Source organism: Pipistrellus hanaki (assembly GCF_964339955.1).
Source record: "Pipistrellus hanaki genome assembly, chromosome: 3".
Taxonomy (NCBI): domain Eukaryota; kingdom Metazoa; phylum Chordata; class Mammalia; order Chiroptera; family Vespertilionidae; genus Pipistrellus; species Pipistrellus hanaki.
The window spans coordinates 156,536,166-156,543,823 of record NC_140505.1 but is presented as its reverse complement, the minus strand read 5'-3'; the positions used below and the strand labels follow the sequence as shown (position 1 = coordinate 156,543,823).

At 45.6% G+C, this 7,658-nt stretch overlaps 1 protein-coding gene across 12 annotated transcripts in view; it reads left to right on the top strand.

Moving 5' to 3' along the window:
• Positions 1-2,593: 2,593 nt before the first annotated feature.
• The window catches only part of PPFIBP1 (PPFIA binding protein 1), a 178,663-nt gene continuing 173,598 nt past the window's right edge, over positions 2,594-7,658 (top strand). For all 12 annotated transcript variants that reach the window (XM_084877212.1, XM_084877209.1, XM_084877210.1 and 9 more), the window contains exon 1: positions 2,594-2,853. The gene's annotated coding sequence lies outside the window, so the exon portion shown is untranslated. The remainder of the gene's footprint in view (positions 2,854-7,658) is intronic.

Here is a 7,658-nt window from a genome sequence, read left to right as displayed (position 1 = left end):
AAAGGGTGGGGGTGGGGAGGAGGAGGAGGAGAGACACACACACACACACAGAGAGACAGAGAGAGAGAGAGAGAGAGAGAGAGAGAGAGAGAGAGAGAGAGAGAGAGAGAGAGGTGGTTTTTAGCTTCAAAATTATTTGGAGGTATTTTGGGGTTTGGTTTATTTAAGGAATGGAGAGGGTTTAGAGGTGATAAATGACTGATTTTTTGTCCTGTATTTTTATTGTTTGTTTGTTTGTTTTTCTCCTTGAATTGGGTATAAAGAATACAAAGAGATATTAAGCATAGATCTTGCTCTTCAGAGTTTGGGAAGATAGAAAATGTATATAGCTAGAAATATATTACCATATGTTTACACATCTGTACAATCTCAATAAAACACATAATTTTTGAAGTATCATCAGCCCCATTTCATAGAAGAGGTAACTGATGGATGTTTTAGTGACTTGGCCAAGTTACACAGCAAGTAAGTAGCAGAACTGGGCAATGGACCCCAAGCCCTTTTTCGGTGCACACAGTGCACAGCAAAGACAGGACTTTGATTAATGAAGCTTTGAGAGAAGGGCAGGACTTAACATGCAGAAGAGGATCAGAAGGTACCCGGTTATAAAATAGTTATATAATAGTCATGGGGATGTAATGTGCAGCATGGTGACTATAGTTAATAATACTGTGCTACGTATTTTAAAGTTGCTAAGAAAATAGGTCTTAAAACGAAACAACAATCTCCCCCTGATCCCCCCCCCCCCCCCCCCCCACACACACACACACATAAGAGTGGGGTTTCCAGTTAGGCCAGAAGAAGAGAATCAAGCTGAGATCTGTGAGGAGACCAGTCAGTCTGCTGCAGTGTTTCCCAGGGCTGAAGTGAGAGATAAGGTGGGAGAGGTAAATAGACCAGATTAGGGAGAGTGTTCCATGGCTAGCCAAGAATTGCCCAGAGATGGGGGCCAGAACTTAGAGGGGAAGATCTTGATGGCAAAACCAAACAGTGTTTTAGAAAACTCATCTGGTAGGGATGCACAGAGCTGGGGGAAATGGAGTCAGAAGTGTAAGACCTGGTTGGAATTGTGAAGGTCTAACAATGGCAATAACATAAAGTAGGTATGTGAGAGCACTGGCCCAGGTCCGTGGATTTTTATTTATTTATTTATTTATTTAGCAGTATAGTGTTTGAATGAGTGTAGATTCATGGCTTTGGAGTCTAATGGACCTTGGTTTCAGCCCCAGTTCTGAGTGTTCTGGAGAAATTTACTTAGGTAAGCTGGCTGAGCCTTTGATTCTTATGTTAATATGGGGCCAATCTTGTAGTAGTATCAACAATAAAAACAAAAATATTAAAAACTAAAACTGTTAGATAAAAAACAATGAGGCCAGGGACGCCCACTTTACAGGATGGTGGTGAGGATTCAGTGAGGCACAGCGTTGGACTCTGCATCCCTCTACACGTTTTGGCAGGACAGTGAAATGCACAACATTGTCATCCATCAAAAACAAACAATCTAACCCAACAGAAAGTCAATAGTCAATTCATTGTCCTTCCAGAAGATGATGGATGATAAGCTACCTATATATCTCCTGTGAATAGAGCCACTTCTCACCCTGCAGTTCTGCCTGGGAGCAGATAGGCACATGGAAGGAAGCATCTCGGGAGAATCCTTCTGTTCTGTTAGCCCACAGGGGATTGTCCAGCGTGGTATCTAGGGTAAATGCTAGTTAATTCTTAATTGATAGCCCAGCCTCTGCAATTGGTTCCATTCAACAGTAATTATTCTCTTGTGGCTTGCTCAGCTCAGCGGCGAGTTCCCCTCCTTTTCAGTTGTGCATGAAAACAGCAGCGTTCCGGTTGGCCAACAGGTAAGCAGCAATTCTTCTTATTCCACTTTGACTTGCCTGGAAGCTCGCGTGGTGTGATTGATTTTCATCGCTCCCAGCAAAAGCAGTCACGTGGTCGGGTAACGCTGCGAGTTAACAATTCACAGCTGGTCGCCTTCTCCAGCACTGGCTCCCCATGTTCCCCCAAGTGCCTTTGAAGTCCCAAATGTCTCCTCTTAGGGGGGACACCCAGCCGTCCCAAGGTAAAAGGGGAGCAGAGGGAACTGGCCTTTTCCCTTTATTTGCATATTTTTTTTTTTTTTTTTTTTTTTTTTTTTACAGCTAGCCATTTTTCTGCTCCACGCACCGCAGGACTCGGACTTGCCCGTGACACGGAGGCAATGGATTTTTTCCTTAAAAAAAAAAAAAAGAGGGTTTGGGTGGGTCAGTTTCATTTCTGATCTGGGATGGAGGGACTACGCAAAGGAAGAGTGTAAAACCACGACCCGTGCGAGGTGCTTCCCCATACATCTCCCTTCCTGAGAGATAGCAGGAAAGGCAGCATTTTTTTTTTTCCTCCATCAACACCCACTTCCAGCCCCAGTCTGGCTCGGCGAGGAATGTACAAAATGAGCTGGCTCCTCTGAGTGACGGCCCCACGGGCCAATCAGCGGGCGCCGGGGCGCCGCCGGCCCCGCCCCCCGCGGCCGCTGTTTGGCTGGTCCCCGCCGGGGGGGCGGGAGGAGGGCGGAGGCGGCGGCGGCGGCGGCGGCGGCGGCGGCGGGAGGGAGGGAGGGAGGGAGGGGGAGGTACCTGGGCCGGGAGTGATGTCAGCTCCCAGCTCGGTGTCTGCCCGGATTCCTGACATGGTGTAGGGCCCGGAGGGTGGGGACGGACGGCGGGAGCGGGACGGGGCCGGATTCGGGTGCGCCAGCCCGTGGCGGGGCCAGAGCTGCGGGGGCTTCGAACTCCGGGCTCCGAACTCCGCGGGAAGGGGAGCCAGAACTTTGGGAACTCGTGCCGGCGGCGCCCACCCCAGGTAAGCCGGGGCGCTGGGCTCCTCTGAGCCCCGGGAGCGGTGGCACCGTGGTGTGGCTGCAGCGGGGGGCAGCAGCTGCTGCTCCTCCTCCTCCTCCCCCTCCTCCTCTTCTGGGGTCGATTTCCTTCCCTTACTCCTGTGTCCCAATGGGATCGGGCACTTTTTTGGAGGTGGTGCTGGTGTAAGGTTTACTCCTCGGGCTCCCGATGAGCTTAGGTGTGAAAATACCTCCAGGACTGGACGTGTGAGGTCTTGTCTGTGTCCTTAGACCACCCCCTTCCCCCTATACCCTGGTCTCCCACTAACACTTGGGAACCCTAATCAGAGAAGTATGAGGGTTGGGATAATGGGGGGGGGGGGGGGGGGAAGAGGGGAAGAGGGAGAGAAGAAGTATTTTAAAATGTCACAAAAAGTAATACTGACTTAAAAAATGGAGCTTAAAATTTTTATTTTTTATTTTTTGCGAGAGAACAAAAGTGTTATCTTTTTCAGATCCTGTGTGGCCTGTTCCACAGTGGGATTTAACTGAAAGAATGTAATGGTTATTCTGATGTGTTGTTCTATAGCAGCATAAGAAATCCTTTTAGATAGTCCAGTCAGGATGTGAGACATTCACTGGGGGGTGAATTCATCAGGAGACACTGTGGGAAAGCTAGTCTCTCGGGACCACACTTGTAAAAGTCCAGCCCTTTGCACGCCTATTACCTTGTAACCGAGGATCCCTGTCATTGCCCACTCTGTGGCCTGGAGGGGTTAGGGCGGCTGCTGAAGGTCTTGGGATCTGTGGTCTGCGGCTGAGAAAAGGGTGAGGGCTGGCAGCTGTGTTTTCAGGGATCATTTTTTTTTTTTTTTTTAGAAAAGGGAGCTTTCACAGGGAAATGTGGCAGAAGGCGTGGCATGCAAACTCTTAATTATAGGAGCATGTATTTTTTTTCAACATGCGGGACCAAAACAAATCCTTCCTTTCACTATGAAGTGCAGAGAGCAATAGAACGAGGGTTTGATTTAGTGTCCAAGTTTGGTATTTAGGGAAAGCAATTGCCTACCGGGAGGGGAGGGAAAGATGGTTTGAGAACTGGAAGTATAGAATTGTAATTTTTTATTTCCTGATTCAAACACCGCCCCCCCCCCCCCCCCCCCGGCCCCGAACCCCTCCTTGGAGATTTGTGTGCCCAGGTCACTAACTGGGTGGAAAACCTCCACAAACTGATTCCCAGCGCTCACTTCACAGTGCTTAAGGCTCTTCCTTTTGGAGCAGGAAAAAAAAAAAATGTATGGGCTGCTTGGCTCCTGAGTCAAGTTTCCCTTTTCATTCACCACTGTTCCTCACAGTGAGGATCCTTCTGGTGCCTGGTCTGGGAGGAAACGGGTGTGGACTTCATTGTGAAAGCTGCATCCCGGTGCCTGAACCAAAGGGCATTTCCAGGAGATGAGGAAGGACAGCAGCCACCACATCATGTCCCATGAAACCAAGTCAGGAAGTGTGGCCTTACCGGACTTCGTGGATTGTGGATCTTTCTAGCCAAATGACAATGACATTTCAGAGCTAGAAAGAGTATTTTGTTGACGGTTTATAAAAAACCACCTAGATTGTTCTCAGTTTCTGAAAAAAATTAATTAGCACAGGGGGGAGACAGAGCAGGATTTTTGCAAAGGGAGGTGTGTTTTCCTGGAAAGGCCAGAATATTTTCACTTTGCTTTAGACTCAGAAATTTCCTGATGGCTCTGAAATCCCGGGGGACAAGTCGTTTCTATTTATGCTCTGTAGGAAGCACGTAAAACACAGTGTTTTTCAGTGGGAAAGAGAAGGAGGTGATGGGGAATTCCTGTGGGCTGAGGGGAGCTCGCTGGAGCCCTGGCTGAGGGAGTGCTCAGACTGGAGTTTGTAATATCCAGGGATGGAGCTGCAAAAACAGACAAGTAAAAAATACCTTTGGGACGTTATCCTGATGTGCCAAACTCAGTTTAGGCTCCCCCTATTACCCTCCCCCACCTCCGCATCCCCCCCCCCCCCCCCCCAAGAAACTAGTCCTGGCTTAGGGACTTAACTATTCCACACTTGATCTTAGCCAAAAGGCCGAGAAGCGATGGGTCTTAACTATTCCAAAGCTTAAATTTTATTAACAGGTTTTTTTTTTTTTTTTTTTTTTTGTGTGTGTGTGTGTTTAGTAATAGTAGTAATTTTTTTATTTTTATTGATTATGGTATCACATAATTGTCCTCATTCCCCCATTTCCATCCCAAACCCCTCCCCACATATGCCCCACCCCCCTATTGTCCATGGCCACTGGCTAGGCCCATGTGCATGCACACAAGTCCTTGGTTGATCTCTTTCCCTTACCCCCACCCTCCCCTACTTTCCCTCTGAGGTTTGAAAGTTGTAATAGCAGTAATTTTTACATACTTAGTTTTAACCAAGATTTCTCTTTCGTGGTCCTAGTTTATAAGGCCAAGGTGATATAGTAAAACATGGTACTTCCAAAGGACAAAACTTGAAAGATATTTGTTATTGAGAAAGGTAGGCTCAGGTGTGTGTGTGTGTGTGTGTGTGTGTGTGTGTGTTTTAATATATTTTTATTGATTTCAGAGAGGGAGAGGGAGAGATAGAAACATCAATGACGAGAGAGAATCATTGATTGGCTACCTACTGGGGCTAGAGCCTGCAACCCGGGCATGTACCTTTGACTAGAATCAAACCTGACCCTTCCGTCCGTAGGCAGGCGGTGTTCTAACCACTGAGCAACCGGCTAGGGCTAGGCTCAGGTTTTTATTTAATTATCTTTGACCAGCAACTGTCAATAGTCCTGGGAATCTGGCCTTTGTGGACAAACATTGGCTTGAAATCTAGGGCACACTGTGGTTCCAGATCAATAGTGCCTAATTTCAAGGCCACCACAGACATTTTTTGGAAACAAATTCAGTGAAGGAGAGTTCCTTTACTGTTTGTGTAGTCTTTTTGTCACTCCCTGTACCAGCATGAGATATAAGGAAACAAGGTCATTCCTCGCCCCTTCCCGCAACCCTGGCCACTCACTAGCTGATTTCTTTTTCAAACCTGCTTTTATGTCCCTGAAATAGTTGCATTTTGTAATTAATTTAGATTATGTTGGTAATTTATTACATTAAAATACCTTTTTTTAAGCCTTTCACCTCCCACTTTTATTTATTTTGTTAAATTTATCTTTGTTGTTGAAAGTATTATATATGTTCCCTTTATTTCCTCATTGACTCCCTCCACCCTTCGCCCCCATTTTTAAAAGTACCTATATCCCAAACAGCACATCTTCCAAACAAAGATCTGACCCTTTCCGTCCTTTTAAAGATATTACATGTTTCTGACCTGATTGGAATCACCTTTTCAAAACAACGCGTGAATGAGTGAATTGATGAATGACTATACATTCACCATTGAGTCTGTGTCTTGATTCTTTATTAAAGAAATGTTGCTTCATGGTGAAAACATAGGCAAGAGATATTGCACAATGATGGCTTTTTCTTCCCAGAGACTTCCCTAGAAAGCCATGTTAGTTCTGAAATTGAGAGGAGAAAAAATATCACAGCTGAGCAGCCAATCGTGAAATCTTTCAGGGAGCCATGATTATGGTTATTAATTTCACCATGGTCGAACAGATGCATTTAAGTATTAGATTCAAAGCTGTTAAGGTTAGGGATGCTGAGTGTTGTTTGGGGATGAAGGGAACCAAGTGTCTGCCCTTCAGCCAGCATTTCCTTTCTACTAAAGAGTGATCATTTCCTAATTAAATCAGCCATCAAATTATCCAAAAGTCGACACTATCCAAAAAACAGTTCTGGGCTGGTGCAGTTCCTTGCATCTGTACTTTACTATGCCATTAGTTTCTCAAATTCATTGCTGTGCATGTCAGAACCTTTTCCCTAGTTCAGTGGTTGGGCAAACTCATTAGTTACAGAGCCAAATATCAACAGTACAACGATTGAAATTTCTTTTCAGAGCCAAATTTTTTAAACTTAAACTTCTTCTAAAACCACTTCTTCAAAATAGACTTGCCCAGGCTGTGGTATTTTGTAGAAGAGCCACACTCGAGGGGCCAAAGAGCCACATGTGGCTCGAGAGCCTCAGTTTGCTGACCACTGCCCTAGTCAAAAAGCCTGCAGCTTTTGTCACATAATCACCACCACAAAGATTGATGCTATATTATTTGGAGCTAATGGATTCAAAAACTAAACGGAACTAAACATACAAAATACAAACTCTTAGTCTTCCTCTTATACTCTTCATTTTCAGTATAGTCCTTCTTGATGCCTGTTTGACATTAGTTGATAATGTTTCAGAAAGCCAAGTGGTGAGTTTCTTTTACTTCAATATTTTTTTCCAAGTTGAAGGATCTAGAACAACAAAGTAGATTTTAGATAAAAAAAATCGGGCCCTTCCGGGAGTTTTAGGTTTGCACATGGGCTGGGCAGTTTTGTGGGGAGAGGAAGGTCTGAATGAAATGTGATTCAGTCTGTGTCCATTGAAGAACTATTTCTGAAATGTGGGTTTGGAGTCAGTGGTCCACGTGGGTGTGTTGTCACAGTTTATGACTAAACTTTGGGTTATGACTAAACTTTGGTTATATGTTTCCCTAGAGCTTGGTGTGACTCACATTTTTTAAAAAAAATTGATTTGAGAGAGAGAGAGAGAGGAAGGGAGAGACAGAAAGAGAGAAACATCAATCTGCCGCCTCCAGCACAAGCTCCTACTGGGGATCAATCCCGCAATCTGGGTATATGTCCCTGACCGGGAATCAAACCTGCCACCTTCTGGTGCATGGAACCATGCTCCA